Genomic DNA, 17,977 nt, shown 5'->3' with positions numbered 1-17,977 from the left:
GAAAGCTCTAGCAAAGGGTCATACAAAAGCCAATGGGAGAAAAATTCCATCTGATGATGAGGACACTGGACATGTGGCCTGAGAAGAGGTCCCTGGTACTCTGATACTATGGAGATATCCAGGGGAACCATTCTGAGATTATCTGGGGGTGATCTAGAGATCAAAGGGGAAGGTATAGCCCTCCCCTACAGATTGTCACTGGAACAAAGACACTGTAACTTTTGCAGGGGTCAGGGCCATCGTCTCAGTCGCTGTTATAGAACTCACTGTAGTATCTGAGAGCTGGTTGAGATCTCTGAGGAAGGAGTATGGCCCCAAGCCCCAGGCTTACTCTCAGTCAGTCATCTCCTCTGTTTCTCCACACGCCCAGTAGCACAGCCCTTGTCAACACTCATTTGTTTTTAATATATATATATATATAATAGCCATCCTAGTGGGTGTGAGGTGGTATCTCATTGTGGTTTTGATTTATATTTTCCTAATGATTAGTGATGCTGAACATATTTTCATGTGCTTATTGGCCATCTGCATATCTTCTTTTGAAACGTCTGTTCAAGCTCTTTGTCTATTTTTTGATTGCTTTTGTTGTTGTTGTTGAGTTGTAGTTCTCTATATATTCTGGATGTTAATCCCTTATCAGATATATGATTCATAAATATTTCATCCCACTACATGAGCTGTTTTTTTACTTTGTTGATAGTGTTCTTTGATACACAAAAGATTTTAATTTTGCTGAAGTTCAATTTATCTATTTTTTTCTGTTGACTATGCCTTTGCTTTCACATCCAAGAAATCATTGCCAAATCCAAAGTCATAAGGCGTTCACCCAATGTTTTCTCCTAAGACTTTTTATAGTTTTAGCTCTCACGTTTATGTTTTTGATCCATTTTGAGTTAATCTTTTGTATGTGGAGTTAAGTGAGGGTTCAATTTCATTCTTTTGAATGGATATCTAGTTTTCCCAGCACCACTTGCTGAAAAGACTGTCTTTTCCCCATTGAATGGTCTTGGCACCCCTGTCAAAAACCATTAGATGATATATGTGAGGGTTTATTTCTGGCTCTGTATTCTATTCCATTGGTCTTTATGTCTGTCTTTATGCTAGTACCACACTATTTTGATTACCATACCTTTGTAGTAAATTTTGAAATCAGGAAGCATGAGTCCTCCAGGTTTGTTCTTTTTCAAGATTATTTTGGACATTTGAGTCCCTTGAAATTCCACATGAACTTTAGGATGGACTTTTCTATTTCTGCAAAAAAAAAAATGTCATTGGGACTTTGATAGGGATTGCGTTTACTCTGTCAATAACTTTGGGTATTATCATCATCTTAACAATATTAAGTCTTCTAATCCATGAACACAGAATGTCTTTCCATTTATTTATCTTTTTTTCCTTTCAGCAATATTTTGTAGCTTTTCAGTATACACGTCTTTCACCTCCTTGTTAACTCCTAAGTACTTTATTCTTTTTGGTGTTATTGTAAATGGAATTCTCTCTTAATTTCCTATTCAGATTGTTCGTTATTAGTCTATACAAACACAACCGATTGTTGTATGTTGATTTTGTATCCTGCAACTTTACTGAATTCATTTCTTAGTTCTAACAGTTTTTATAGAATCTTTATGGTTTTATATACATATGTTTATGCCATCTGCAAAGAGACGTAATTGTATTTCCTTTTCAATTTGGAAGCACTGTTTCTTTTTTTGTTTTCTTTTAAGATTTTATTTTTTTCCTTTTTCTCCCCAAAGTCCCCCAGTACATAGTTGTATATTCTTTGTTGTGGGTCCTTCTAGTTGTGGCATGTGGGATGCTGCCTCAGCGTGGTTTGATGAGCAGTGCCATGCCCGCGCCCAGGATCGAACCAACGAAACACTGGGCCACCTGCAGCGGAGCACGCAAACTTAACCACTCGGCCACGGGGCCAGCCTCTAGAAGCATTGTTTCTTTTTCCGGCCTAATTGTTCTGGATTTCTGGACTATGTTGAATAGGGGTGGTCAAAACAGCATCCTCTTCTTTCTCCTGATCTTAGATGAAAAGCTTTCAGTGTTTCACCACATATGTTAGCTGAGGGCCTTTCATATAAGGCCATGATTATGTTGCAGTTGTTTTCTTCTATTCCTGACTGCCAGTATTTTGTTAAATCGGTAACCAGTTCTCTAGAGATTTCACTTACCATGACAGTCATTCCGAAGACCTGGAGGTAGAAGTCCTCTTCAAAGTGAGAAATCCTTTAGTTTGAAACTCTTCAATACCTAAGGTTATGAAGACTAAGTGGAGCCATCTTTATTTAACAAGAAGTAAATGTCTTCTCTGCTATATAAAATTCCCTTGGCCCCAGAGACGGGCAGAGTTGGCAAGCCTGCCTTCCTCAAGATACATGGAAGTGTATTTACAGAATAGGATCTGATCTTTTTAAAGTCAAAGAAAGTTCTAGAAAAAATTCAATGAAAGTTCATGAGAGAAAATCTGCACTTGATGATGAGGATGCTGGACACATGACCTGAGAAGATGTTCCTAGTGCTGATACCATGGAGATGTCCAGGGTAACTGCTCAAGCTAATCCCAGGTGATCTGGGGGTTATAGAGGAAGTGCAGCCCTCTCTTTACAGATTGTCACCTGAATAAAGAATTGCAACCTTGTTCACAGAATCACAGCCGTACTCTGGGTTACCTTTACTGAGTTCACTGGGGCTCTGTGAGTGGCTGAGATGTCTGAGGAAGGACTGTGGCCCCAGACCCCAGGCCCATTCTCAGTCAGTCACCTCCACTGTTTCTCCACACACCCAGCTGCACAGTAACAGAAAATAAGGACACCATGGTCCTGACCAGCCTCATAAATGATACCGGTATCCATCCAATGATTCTTCAATAACTAGAGTCTGTGGTTCACAGAGAGGATGAAGCTGTCCCAAGACAAGAGCACCTTCACCACAGACTCTGTCAGGAGGGAGGATGCCAAGGATTATCAGTGTGAGGCCTCCAACGTGGTCAGTCCCCACAAAAGCAACCTCCTCAGGCTGGATGTGAAATGTAAGTGATCACTTGCCCCCATCCTATATCTTCCTGGGAAGATGACTCTATCAATATTGTACAAAATGGATAGAAGTCACAGGGGGGAGAATATCAATCAAGAGCCCATTTACAGTAAACAAAATGGCAAAGTGGTTAAGAGCTCAGTCTCTGAATCAAATATATTAGGTTTCTTATCCTGGTTCTGGCATTTACTTGTGATCTTGCACAAGATTGTTTTTTTTTTTCTGTACTGATTTTAATGTGGTAAAATATACATAAGATTTACCATTTTTAAGTGTACAGTTCTGTGGCATTAAGTACATTCATATTGTTGTGCAATCATTACCACTATCCATCCAGAACTTTTTCATCTTATCATACTAAAACTCTGTACCCATTAAAGAATAACTTCTTACTTGCCCACACCAATCTCTGGCAACCACCATTCTACTCTTTTTCTCTATAAATTTGATTATTCTAGATACTTTGAATAAGCTGAATCAAATGATATTTGTCCTTTTGAGTCTGACTTATTTCACTTAGCATATAATGTCTTCAGTGTTCCATCCATGGTGTATCATATATCAGAATTTCATTCCTTTTTAAGGCTGCATTATATTCCCAGTATATATATATGACATTTTATTTATCAGTCATCAGTCCATGAACTTGCGTGTTATTTCCATCTTTTGACTATTGTGAATAATGCTGCTATGACTATGGGTGTACAAATATCTGTTCAAATGTTTGCTTTCAATTCTTTTGCTTATAAACCCAGAAATGGAATTGCCTGATCAAATAACAATTCTTTGTTAAATTTTTTTATGAATTGCCATACTATTTTCCAAAGTGGCTGCACCATTTAACATTCCCACCAGCAAAGCGTAAAAGTTCCAATTTTTCCACATCCTTGTCCATGCTTATTGTTTTCTGTTTGTTTGTTTTTTTATAATAGCAATCCTAATGGGTGTGAAGTGGAATCTCATTGTGGTTTTGATTTGCATTTCCCTTAAGGTTAGTGATACTGAGCATCTTTTCACGTGGTTATTAACCATTTGTATATCTTTGGAGAAATGTCTATTCAGTTCCTCTGCCCATTTTTAAATTGGGCTTTTTTGTTGTTGTTTTGTTGATGTGTAATAGTTCTTTATATAGTCTGAATATCAATCCCTTATCAGATATATGATTTGCAAATTATTTCTCCCATTCTATGGGTCATCTTTTCACTTTGTTGGTAGTGTCCCTTGCAGCACAAAAGTTTTTAATTTTTAAGTCCAATTTATCTATTTTGTCTTTGTTGTCTGTGCTTTTGGCTTCCTAATCAAGAAATCATTGCCAAGCCGAATGTCATGAAGCTTTCACTCTATGTTTTCTTCTAAGAGCTTTATGGTTTTAGCTCTCACATTTACGCCTTTGATACATTGTGAGTTGATTTTTTATTTACTGTTAGGTGAGCATTCACCTTCATTCTTTTGCATGGATATACTGTTTACTCAATACCATTTGTTGAAAAAGACTGTCCTTTCCCCATTGAATGGTCTTCATAGCCTTGTCAAAAATCATGTGACCATATATGTGAGGGTTTATTTCTAGGCTGTCTATTACATTGGTCTTTATGCTAGTATCACACACTTTTGATTACTGAGGCTTTGCAGGAAATTTTGAAATCAGGAAGTGTGAGTCCTCCAGTTTGTTCTTTTTCCAGATTGTTTTGACTATTCGGGGTCTCCTGAAATTCCATATAGATTTTAGGATGGATTTGTTATTTCTGCAAAAAAAGGTCATTGGGGTTTTGCTATGGATTGCAGTGAATGTGTAGATCATTTGGGGTCATATTGTCATCTTAACAATATTAAGTCTTCCAATTCATGAACACAGAATGCTTTTCCATTTATTTATGTTTTCTTTAGTTGCTTTCAGCAGTGTTTTGTAGTTTTTTTCAGTGTATAAGCTCTCATCTCCTTAAATTAACTCGTAGATATTTTATTCTTTTTGATGCTATTGTAAATAAACTTTTCTTAATTTCTGTCGTGAATTGTTCATTGTTCGTGTAGAGAAACACAACTGACCTTTACGTATTGATTTAGTCTCCTGCAGCTTTGCTGAATTTCTTTATTAGTTCTAACAGTTTTTTGTGAGATCTTTAGGGTTTTCTACATATACGATCATATTATCTGCAAACAGAGATGATTTTACTTCTTCTTTTCCAATTTGGATGCCTTTTATTTCTCTTTCTTGGCTAATTGTTGGCTAGGATTTTCAATACTATTTTAAATAGCAAAAGCAGGCATCCTTGTCTTATTCCTGATATTAGAAGAAAATCTTAAGGTCTTTCATCATTGAGTATGTTAGCTGTGTGTTTTTGACACATGGCTTGTATCATGTTGAGGTAGTTTCCTTCTATTCCTAGCTTGAATGATTTTATCATGAAAGAATGTTGAATTTTGTCAAATGCTTTTTCTGATTTAATCTCCTTACTAATTATAGGTCTATTCATATTTTCTATTTCTTTATGATTCCATCTTGGTAGGTTTTGTGTTTCTAAAAATTGCCAATTTATCTAAGTTATCCAACTTGTTGGCATACAATTATTCATAGCACTCTTAAAATTCTTACTATTTCTGTAGAATTCGTAACAATGTTTCCACTTTCATTCCTGATTTTAGTGATTTGAATCTTCTCTTTGTTTCTTAGTCAATCTAGTTAAAGCTTTGTCAATTTTGTTAATCTTTTTTGAAAAATCAACTTTTGATTTTGTTTTTCCATGGTCTACTTTATTTATCTCCAATGTAATCTTTATTATTTCCTTCCTTATGCTAGCTTTGGGCTTAGCTTGTTCTTCTTTTCTAGTTCCTTAAGTTGTAAAATTAGGTTGTTTATTTGGAATCTTTCTTCTTTTTTAATGTAAGCAATTACAGTTAGAAATTTCTTGCACAAGATTCTTAACTTCATTGAGCATCAGCCAATCAACTGAAAATCACAATAAGAGTACACTTGGCCCTCGACAGGCACAGGGTCTGCATCCATGTGGTCAACCAACATGGACTGAAAGCCCTACTATAATTGCATCTAAGATAAATACATGCAGACTCTTTTTTTCTTGTTATTATTCCCTAAACAATACAGTATAAGAACTATTTACATAACATTTACATTGTATTGGGTATTATAAGTAATCTAGAGATGATTTAAAGTAAACAGAAGGATATGCAAATATTATGCCATTTTATATAAGGGACTTGAGTATCTGTGGATTTGGGTATCCACAGGGGTCCTGGAACCAATCCCCCATGGATACTGAGCAATGACTGTACCTGCTTCATGGAATTGTTGTAAAATTTTAATGTAATATCCAATTAAAACTTTAGGAAAATGCCACACAAAAGGAAATGTTCTATAAGTGATAGCTGCTATTAATTACTACTATTATCATTAGCCTCTATGAAATCAAGCAGTCATAAATTTAAGGACTACCTCATTCTACATCCACCATTTACTAGAAATATGACTTTGGGTAAGTTCTTTCACCACCGTAAGCCTCAATTTTTTCATCTGTAAAATGGAAATAATGTCTATCTGACAGGGTTATTATATGAATAAAATGAGATATATGAAAAGTATATAGCACAGAGCCTGGCACATGGTAAAAGCTTTATAACAATCGCTAACATTAGCATTAATCATCAGTCTTGAGTTGAGTTGTGAGGGAAACAGAAATAGAAAAGAAGAAACAGATGCAAAATGTGATATATATTTGGGGGAGGGGAGGTATAACACAAAAAAAAACCCACTGGGACATGGTTACTGATTAAATATAGGAGAGAAGAAAAGGAGTTGACTGCAAAGTTTCAAGTGTGGTATGTTAGATTTCATCCTGAGACGCAGTCAAGACGGGATTAGACACACAATATATTTATTGGGGAAAATGCCTGTGAAGGAAAGTGGAGTGGAAGGAGCTTGGGAGATTCCTCAGACCATGACGCAGATCTGACCTTATGAAGGAGAAAGAGAAGGAAGGAAGCTTTAGCTTGCAATTCAGTTCTAAGAGAGTGTCTACAAGGCTGACAGGGAGTCCTTGAGCGAAAGTCACCCATCAGAGGAAAGTTGTTTCTCCCAGAACTGGGATTGCTTTCATATCCCTGCTGGGAGCTTGTGGAAAGCACGGTCTCTGTGCAGTGAATGGTGGTGGAGAGTATGATGGCATTTCTTAGTGTTTCACTTTCTCCAAGGCTAACCACCATGCTTGTGAGAGGGAAGGAGACTTCAACTCTGTCTCTGGGCCTGCATCTCCTCCTCCTACTTCCTAAACCCCTGCTTCTCAGCACTAATTCCTGAAGGTCTCATCTTCCCTAGTCTTCAGGCTTCCTATACCCCAATGTCTATTGGACATGGTTATTCCTATCCTCCTCTGGTTTAGAGGGGGCAGATCCAACTATGTTCCTCTGTCCCTTAGTCAGGGAAGCCAAGGTCCAAGAAGGAAAACAAATGAGGAAAGGAAAGGAGGGGCAGGAAAAAGCAAGTTGTGTGCTCTCTCAGTCATAGGAGGAGGAGGGATGGATAAGATGGGAAGAGAACCTAAGAAAAAACAGAAACAATGGCTTCTTAGGCAATAAATAAAGTTAGAAAGAAAATACCATCTACCTAGAAAAGGGGAAAGGTGTCAGGATAGAAGGAGGCTCAGAAGCAGTTGATAAAGAATGGACCTAAATGTGCACACCCAGCAAACAGGAAAGGAGTAAACACCAGAAGGAATTAAGGGTAGACTGAGGAAGGAGGCCCTGAGAGGAAAGACAGTACCAATCATGTTGGAAATGAACATTGAGGAGCCCCGAGGAATTATCTGCTGACAGTGTCCTTCCTCATTCAAGGAGCAAAGATCCCATGCTTGGGAATAGCAGTCACAGTGTCTGATATTTATACAGGGTATGTGACCAGTGCAATCTCACAGAACACAAACCATCAGCCTCCAAACACAGTAAGTAAAGCCACAGTTACCTAGTGAGAGCTGGTGGGTTCCACCACATACCCTGTCCTAGCAGGGAATCTTGGATTCCCAAACCACTCCCTACCTCCTGAATTTTCAGAGGGGATCTCCATTTTCAACCTCAAGTTAATATATGTCCTCACACCCTTCCTAGCCACAGAAGATTCCACTGAGACACAGCCCCAGGTGAGATGCTCATTCTGCCTAGGTCAGGCAGGACTGAGTAAGATGGACATGTTTCTAGGAGCCATTTTGTCATCCTTCCTCCTTCACCCTTGTACCTCTTTATGGATGAGGGCAGTCTCCTTTGGTGAGACTTTCCCTGTCGTATGGTGCTCTGGGTGCTGTGGGCTTCAATGTCCCTCCTTGCCGCTGAAGCTTGCTGCTGAGAAACACATCAGTTAAAAACTCAAGGCCTTATGACATGGCAAAAGTCTTCAGAAGTGGATGAAGGCCTCCTCTGGCTCTACCCCTGTCCCTCCTCTGGTACTAATGCCCTGGGTTTGGACCACACACTCTGAGGGAAGCCAATTCTTAAGTGATCATGGGCCACTCTCCACCCTACCCTCCCATCACCTACCACCTCCTTCAGCTAGAAATCACAATGGCTTAGGAACACCATCATTCTAAGGCCATAAGTCAGCTTTGCATTTCCATGGGTTGGCAACTCTTCTTTTGCTTCCCCAGGTCAAGGCCACACTAACAACAATCATAACAAGGTAAGCACAGTCAGTCTCACTGGATCACATGCTCATGGAAATATCTCTATGAAGAATAGGTTATTCTCGAAGACACCAATGTGAGACCAGGTTTGAGTCAAACCTCCTCAATATAGCAGCAAAGAAGTATGGGTAATGACTCCCATGAGTCTCCCTCATTGCAAGCATGCGGACTTTGGAATTATCCCCACTCTGTGTTTGAATCCTGGCTGAGACCCTTCACAGTTCTGTGACCTTGGACAAGTAGCTTAACTTTTCTGATCCTCAGCTGTGTCATCTGTAAAGTGGATATGCTGTCTGATTCAAAGAAAAGCTGAAGGAATTCAATAAGATACAAATGTATAGCACCCAGCACAGTTCCCAACACAAGGAAGGGCTCAGTCATTCTCTCTACTCTACCTTCAGTCTGACTCTGCTCGTACTGTCAAAGGATAATTTCCATTCTAGTGGGTCTGAGGTCTTAGTTCCTTTATAATAATTTTACCAAATTTTTCTCATCTTATCCTTTCAATAGCATACACATATATAATGAAAAGTGCTTAAATCATAAGTATATTTTAAGAATGTATGAATTTTCACAAGTTGAACGTACCGATGTAAGGAGCACCAAAATCAAGAAACAAAACATGTCATCCCCCGATAAAAACCCCTCCAGCTACTTCCCTTCGAAGAGTAACCACTATCCTGACTTCCAGTGCACTAGATTAGTTTTGCCTGTTTATGCTATTTCATAAATGACAGACACAGCATATCCATATATGTGTCTGGCTTCTTTCATTCACACTTGTTTTGTGAGATTCATCCATATTGTTGTATGCATTTGTAGTGTGTTCATTCTCATTATTGCATCATCATATTCCATTGTACTAACATCATAATCTCTCTCTTCCAATGATCATTGGATGTTAGCAAGCAGAGACAATGGGTGATAAAAGCTCTTCTCCAAAGCTAAAAGTTTCAAAGTGGTGATAGCAGGTGGTACTGAATCACACTGGACCAGGTGAGGGCCTGACCTATGACACTGATTTAACTGACCGATGCTCAAGTCTTTCAGATGGATGAAGCTGCATTTTCTTCCCTGAACTTCAATGTCCTGGAATCAAAGAAACCAACTTCAGCCTCCTCAGCTCCATCAGCCATAGAAACAGTTTCTTCAGAAGTAAAAAAGAAGTAACGTAACCTGCCCTGTTTGCTGCACTGCTGACTTACTCCAAGCTTGTCATCCCCATCACTGGAAGGATCCCTTTACCTTTAGGGAAGAGAGGAAGAAGCCTCCCGCCGACCCCTTAACTTCAAAGTGAGGCACCTCCAGCCTGCCAGGTCATAGCCCCTCCCTTCAGTGTCAATAAATGAAAAGCTACATCCAGGAGTCTGTAGGTAACCCAACCTTCCCAGTCTTTGAATATTTGGCAAAGCAGACTTTGGGAGAGAGTTGCCAGAACCTCCCATCTCTCCCCTTCTTGTTTTAAACTTATTTATTAAATGCACACTCACCTTCCTGCTCCAGTCATGTCCTACAGGAGACTATGATGAATTTGCCGTAAGCTTTAGAGATACTTCCTTATCCACTGAAATGCACGTGCCAGAAAAGAACAGAGAAAAAGCACAAGCTTATACTGCATCACTTCTTCAATTGGTTTAATGAGAAGTGTGTCTAAAGTAACTACAATAAATAATTCACGGATATCACAAATGTTTACTGAGAATCTATTATGTGACAGGTACTTTTATAGGCCCCAGGAATTCAAAAACGAGACACAGAGGCCATGCCTAGAAGACACTTACAGTACATTCACCAGGCATTCTCAGGAAAGCATTATAAGTGCTACAAGAGGGGTGAACACTGGGAACTGCAGGATCATAATCTGGGGTTGGTGTGTCATCATAGGATTACAGAAGAGGTAATGGTTGAACCAAGGCCTGAGGGATAACTAAAACTGACAGGAAAATAAAGAGGTATGACAGGGGTGTTCTACGCAGACAGACTAAGTACAAATTCCCAGATGCTATGGAGAGCAGAGGAGGTCTTGTGAATTTGTTAACACAACACAAATTTGGGAGCCATGCTGAAGAGACCAAAGTGCACCCTGGGGGCAATAAGGAACAATTAAAGGACTTTAATAATGGAAAAAGATATGATCAGAATATTGTTTTCTAAGACCACTCTATATGCACTGTGGAGCATGAATTAGATAGGGCATGAAATTATACTGGAGGCAAAGAGGGGAGTCAGAGAGAAGACCCTTGCAGTGACCTAGAGAAGGAAATGATGGTGGGGAATCTCAGCTGAATTCTTTAAAGCCCCAAGCAGTCAATTCAGTTCAAGAGTGTCTGTCATCTTAGTGATGACCAGACACAAATATCTTTTAAAGGTTCTGCAGGAAATTTTGACAAGAGCCTTTGCACCACCCACAATCCCTCTGGGGACCACGCAGCTACAACAAGAATAGGACAGAACATGCTGTGTGCTGGGGACCTTTATTTTTCCACCTCGCTTAATGCTCACAGTAACCCTTTGACATTGCAACTATTATCCCTATTTTGCAAATGAGAAATCAAAACTCCAAGAAGTCAATTAACTTGCCCTTTTTCCAAGGACAAGGGAAAAAATGGAACCAGGATTCAGACTCACATAGTTCTGAATCTAAAGCTTATGTTTTCACTCTACACCATCCTACCTGCTACAATTCAAAGAATGGAAAGATGGCTGCTTCTAACAGAAATATTCATAAAAGGCTTCAGGGAAGAGACAGGATGTGAAATGGGCCTTAGAATGAAGAATAATTCGGAGGCTGAGCAAAAAGGCAGGGGTATTATAGAAACAAGGAAAAGAATTAGAGTCAATTCACACATGAGAAAGTAAAATGCAGGTTCAGGTCTTATTATGTAGATCAAGGGAGCAGATTGGGGCCATGCTACAGGGTATTTCAATGGCAGCCTAAGGAAAATGAACTTCATCCTATAGATAGGAGTCACTAGAATGCTTTAAGAAGGTTAGCAACAGGGCAAAACAGCATTTTCAGGAAGATTACTCTGACAGTATTAGGCAAGATGACTTAAGAAAGTGGTTCTCAACTGTGGCAACTCATTAATTCCCTGGAAGTTTCTTTCTCTTCTTTGCTTTTCTTTTTATAACTTTTCATTTTAACATAATTTCAGACATTCAGAAATGTTCCAAAAATAGTCAAACTCGCATATACCCTTCACTCAACTCCTATAAATATTAATGCTACAGACAACATCAGTACAATTGTCAAAATCAATAAATTATCATTGATAGAATACAATGAAGTAATCTACAGATCTTATTCAAATTTTATCGACCTTGCCTCTAATAGTCTTTGAACTAGGATCAAATTTAGGATCGCACTATACATTTAGTGGTTTTGTCTCCTCAGTATCTTTAATCAGGATCAGTTCATAATTCTTTTACCTTCATGACTTAATATTTTTAAAGAGTATCGGCCAGTTACTTTTTAGAATGAGCCTCAGTTTGGGCTTATCTAATATTTCCTCATGATTAAACTTAGGTTATGCCCTTTTGCCAAGAATACCACAGAAGGGATGCTGTGCCTTCTCAGTCCATCATATCAGGCCCATGATATCCATATCTCTCCTTACTGGTGATGTTACCTTTGAACATGTAGCTAAGGTTTCTCCACTGTAAAATGACTATTTTATGTGGAAGCTTTTTTAAACTACCAATGCCTGGGCCACACCATAGGCCAATCAAATCAGACACTCTGGGGATGAGGCACAGGCACTAGTAGGTTTTAAATATGATGCACATGATTATAACCAGCATCTAGGGTTGGAAAGCACCAGCTTAGACAATGAAAATTAGAATCCCAGAAATTAGCAAGGAAGTCATTCCTTGGCCCTCTCTTTTTAAAAGAACAGCCAGTTCCAGGCACAGATAAATATATCTGGACTTTAACATGGACCCATGGTAGGGAAAAGGAAAGGCCAAAATCCCCTGATTGAGACAGTGATGGGTGAGTAAACTGCTGTCCAATAAGAGGAGAAGGCAAGATATCCAGTGAAGTGTCCAGCCCTCCTGGTCTATTTTCTCTCCAGACCTCACAGAAACGTTTGCTGCAGTGAAAGTACACACCATATAATTTTACTGTCATAAGCCTGACATGAGTCCCAATTGCCACCGAGGGATGGAATTATGGATCAGGCGATATAAATATACCACCACAAAAGCAAACACAAACATTTTCAGGGATGGGTGAATGAATATTTCACAGAATCTGGGTCAGAAGTACGGGACCTCCCTTAAACAACCTTGCCCTCCCCATTTGGTCTTTTGTTCTTAATCTCTTCTGAAGTAAGAAAGTAAGGACCCTGTTGTAAACTTCATGAATTAGGAAAGTGTACACATCTCTCACCAGGCTGTTGAAGCAATGATACTGTGCTCAACTTCCTTAGGGTTATTACCTTGGAGTTTCCATAAAGAGATTTCATCAACACCTCCCTGAGAGGGTCCATCTGATAACACACAAAGAGAAACACCAATGTAACCAAAATCTGGAGGCAAGAAAGACCCTGATGAGAAGTAGCCCTAATATATTCACGAACCACCAGGATCTGGTACCACTGGTGCAGTAAGAGTCGCTGCTAGTCAATAAGTTACAAAAGAGAAGGCAGCCTAAACATTCAGGGAGTACTAACAAAGAAGTAACTCAATTATCCCTTAATTATTATACAGCCAGTTATCCCTCAAGCCTCTCTAAGGGATCTCACTGAGGGAGCTGGCACATTAATTAAATGCTAACACATAGGTGAAACAATTTATAGAAGGGTGGGATCAACTAGGTCAGGTTGACTGGGAAAGGTTTCAGGAAAGAGACAGGATTCAGGTTAGGTCTTTGAATGGTTAAGTCTCAGGGAAACAGAGACAAGGAGAAACACATGAACAGGGAACCAGGTATCAGGCATCACTATAGATGCTAGTTTTGAAGAGGATTTCAGGAATGAGAGTGGGTTTACATATATTATTTTATTTACTCCTCTCAACCACCATATGGGGTTATTTCAGAGGAGGATGATGATCCTCAGAAAGGTGAAGTAACTTGCCAAGGTTGGTGGTGGATTTGGGATTAGAAAGTAGCTATGTCTGATTGCAAAGCCCATGCCAATAGCACTACCACTGAGAGAGGAATGAAGAGAGTATCTTTAGGGAACATGAAGGGGCAGGGACGGCTACAGCAGAAAGATAGGGTTTAGAAACAGGGCAGTTAGGTAAGCTTGCTAAAGTGGGACCTTGTATTGTACAGTCATGAAAACTAGACAGACACATTTGAATTTTGTTTGTGGTTACAGAAGAGCTACTGAAGGTTTTGAGTAAGGGGATAACCTAAGTGATGCCTTTGAGCAAAGACCAAAGAGTATGTTGATGAAAATGGGAGTTCTAGGTTCCTAAGCTAGAGATGCCACTAACAACAATAAATGGGGTCACACAATATAGTGAAGTGAGAACTGGACAAAGAGGGAGAATCTTGGGTTTAAATGTAAAAAGTTATGTGACAAAGTCATGGCTACGTAAGGCAAGTGACACTCTCTCTGGACTTCAATTTCTCTTCATCCATAAATCGGGTGGATTGAGGCTTACTCTCTCAATGACCTCTAAAGATTCTCTACTCAAAGTGTGGTCCACCAACCAGCAGCAAGGCATCATCCAAACGCTTATGAGAAATGCAGAATCTCAGGCCCCACCAGAAGAATGACATCTATATTTAAACAAGATCCTCAGGTGATCTGTAAGTGCAATAAAGTTTGAGATGTTCTAAATGTTCACTCACCTCAACTCTGTCACTTCACAGGAAAAAAATAAAAACAAAACACAAACTGCTTTCCTTTTCAGTTCATCTGTGCCATTTTCCTAATGCTAAGCTCCCCTCTCAGACTTGCCCACATCAGGATAGAGGTCCTTGGAACACTAGAGGGGCAGCGCTGCCTCCTTGTGGCCATGATCAGTAAATGCACTTAATCTCACCACTCTCACCAGCCAAGGATGGGGAAGGTTGGCAGAGGGGATGAAGTCCAACTCATAGATTAGATAAGAGAATCACAACCATCCACAATGACCGGAAGTAACTGTTACACAGAGCTCAGCCTGCATCATAACGTCACATTTCAAAATGCAGTTTTTATAATGCCTAATAAAATGTGGTCTTGGTGGGAAACCTGGTCTGCAAGCCAAGCTCTGCCCTTGTAACCTTCAAAAAAACTCACTGTGACAGTTATTTTCAGACATCCAGCCCCTGCTGGAACTCTGCCAGTAAACTTGCAGTTTTCCAAGGAAACTTACTTTACTGTGTCAGTTGTTTCCCCTCCTGAGCCAAAATGGGTCTGATGCATACTCACCAATCCTAGTCCTACTCTGTGTAGGCATTGAAATAAGTTTAATACCGTTTCACACAACATACACACACTGGAGACACAAAGATGAATTAGACCTAGTCCCTTCCCTCATTCAGCTCTAGGTTATGGGGAGAACCCATTCAAAACTAGACATTACAGTTCAATGAGGAACAGACTGATAGAGGTAAACACAGCCTTTTGTGGCCCATCTCATAAATTCCATGAAAATCTTCCACTCTCAGCTTTCTGGGCTCAGTTTTTCTCATTTCAAGCTCAAACTGGAAATAAAACCACAAATGTCCAGATGGTCCTTTTGCAGTCATAGTTGGATTGGGCATTTCCTTCTGGCTAACCCAAGGTGTTGGAGGCTCCCACTTCATTCTGAACGTCCCCTCTCCCCTATTAGTGCTCACCACATGTGCACATGCAGCAGCCAAGCAGGTGCACACCAACAGAAATTCTAGCAAGTCAGAAATCTTGAGTTTTGGTCCTTTGGCTTTGAGGCTAACTGGCTGCATGATGTTGAACAAATCATATAATTTCCCTGAGCTTTAATTTCCACTCCTACAAAATGAAGGAGTTGGATTAGATCTCCATGGGTCTATGTCTATAGTGAAAGCTCCTCAGAGACAGCATCACCCCTTACTCCTCTCAGGAGCCACCACCTGGCAAATAGCAGGCTCACATTAGGTACTCAATTGTTCACCAAATGCATGTATGGATAAATGACGATTATTAGAGCAACACAAATCATGGAATCAATCGACAAACATTTATGAATGTCTGCTAAGTACACTGTAGAGTGAGGAGATCAAATAGGTGTGGTAGAAAGGTAATTTCTCCCCACTTTCCAGTTACCTCCTTCTCAGAGGGGAGCCTTAGAAAGTCAGAGAGACTGTCTTGGCACAAATAATGTTGTCAAGGTGGGCCCTAGTAGTTGTTGTTATTAACAAAAGGAAAGTCTGCTTGTCTTAGGGGTGTTTTATATCAATGGACCTGAGGGACCCAAAGCCCCTCCAATGGTACACAGGACCCAACACCCCTCCACAAGTCCACAGAAGGGAAAATGAGACAGAGTGAACTGACAGGGAGCCAGGACCCAGGGAGAGCAGAGGAGTAAGCAGACTGGCAGACCTGGAGGAAGGTCTGAGTAGGAGCTCCCTGATCCTGAGCAGCCTCAGAGGGAACTGATGGCAACTCAGTGTGAAAAGCAAAGCATCCCCATAAGCTTCCATGTGTATGTGTGATCATTTATCAGTAAAATCTTCTTTCTGGTAACAGACTGCACTTTCACATGCTTTCTTACATATCAGGCCTAGTTAAGGTGTTACAAAAATGTCATTCCATTCATAAACATTTACAGAGTACTCCCAAATTGTCAGGCCCCACATAAGCTCAGGAACACGAAAATGAACAAACCCAGCCCCTGCCCTCAAAGATTCCCCCCCAACTAGCTCCATGCTCCTTCTCTGCACTGCCCTCCAACAACCCAAACCTACCCATCCTTGAGTCCCAGCCCAAATTCCACTGACCCAGAGTCCCCTGAGCTACTCTGAGGCCACAGTGAACTCCCATCACTTATGAAATTTGGTTCCGCTTATATCTTGAGATTTTATGAAGGGTTTGTCATCTTCCTAGTTACTTTTGAGACTCCTGAGGAGAGAGACCATTGCTAGAATTTTCCAGAGAGAAGCCACATCAGTGGTTTGTATCAGATCAAGCTTGGATCAAGCCCAAGTCATCCACTTGAGGACAATCTGAACTGCCCAGCACAGTACCCGGCCCCCTGCAGTGCTTGATAAACCTTGTGGTAGCAATGTCTGTAATCACCACTCCAACATGTCAACAGGCAAGAATAATCTGAAAATTGAGAGGGTAAGAGTGATCAAACAAAAATCAAAACAGGTGTGACTCTTCCCTCCTCTGAGGTGAAACAAAGTCATACCACCCATTCTCACCCCTGCCTGGGGTTGCTGGGGGGGACTTCCTTGTTAACCATCCCCTCAGTCCCCAACCTCCACCCAGCACTTAAGCCCACCTCTCCTCTTCCTTTGAGCATATTTCCTAAAGTCTCTGGAGTAGTAGTCAGGTTTAATAAGTGCTAATGTTCTGTAACCTACACGTTCACTCCAAGTCATATTACCTCCTTCTTTTGCCCTGGGCTGTTTCCAAACAAGGTCTAGAACCAAGAGCCCCAGCACCCTGGGCAAACACCCTGAAGGGTTCCTTCCTTCCTGTGGTTCCTGTTTCTCAAACCTTATTTCATGGACCTGAAGCCTTGGGGGTCTTCTACCAACCCAATTCCCTGTCCTTTAGGCTGGAGCAACTAAGCCACAGCCACCTTCCTGATGAAGAACAAGGAGGCCTGGTGCGACCCACTGCTCCAGGGGCAATGTTTTGGGCAAGAGAGAACAGCCTCTCCTCCTTTATCCTCTCTGATTCCCACCTCATGTGGCCACAGAATTGGAGGAAACTGTCAACAGAGTGAGGACAGGGCCACTTCCCAAATAACACTACTATTGTCGATATCATGCCAAGGATGGGAGCAGGAAGGACAGAGGAGAAACAGACCATGTCATCCTCTCTTCTGCCAACCCCTATACTCACTTTCCTCCCAGATATTAAGCTAGAAGGCATTGCGGCAAGGTATAAGGAAATTCAAATGAGCAAAAAGACTTGGGGAAGAAATCATAACACATTGGAGGGTACTGAGGCAGGAAGGAGGAGGGGAAGGAACAAATATTGCTGCCAGGTTATTAGTCACCTTCTTATGTTCTTAAGAATGCTTCATTTCTGTTGTTTGGCCAGTTTCGCCTTCCAGGTTCCTGTAAAGCACAGGGTTCAACCTGTTACCTAACAAGTCCAACGACAATTTGCTGTTCTCCC

At 40.5% G+C, this 17,977-nt stretch overlaps 1 long non-coding RNA gene and 1 pseudogene across 1 annotated transcript; one reads left to right on the top strand and one right to left on the bottom strand.

Annotated features, from left to right (window-relative positions):
* Positions 1–17,977, top strand: part of LOC124250373 (carcinoembryonic antigen-related cell adhesion molecule 1-like) — a 52,546-nt pseudogene that overhangs the window by 4,719 nt on the left and 29,850 nt on the right.
* LOC124251374 (uncharacterized) lies at positions 9,772–17,958 on the bottom strand. Its single transcript, XR_006891742.1, has 3 exons — positions 17,856–17,958; positions 13,166–13,216; positions 9,772–10,290 (listed from the first exon to the last, which is right to left on the bottom strand). It is a non-coding gene; the product is annotated as an uncharacterized LOC124251374 (long non-coding RNA).

The sequence above is a fragment of the Equus quagga genome, chromosome 13 (genome assembly GCF_021613505.1).
Source record: "Equus quagga isolate Etosha38 chromosome 13, UCLA_HA_Equagga_1.0, whole genome shotgun sequence".
In the NCBI taxonomy this organism is placed as follows: Eukaryota; Metazoa; Chordata; class Mammalia; order Perissodactyla; family Equidae; genus Equus; species Equus quagga.
Note: the sequence above shows the minus strand (reverse complement) of the source record. Positions and strands in the feature narration are given on the sequence as shown.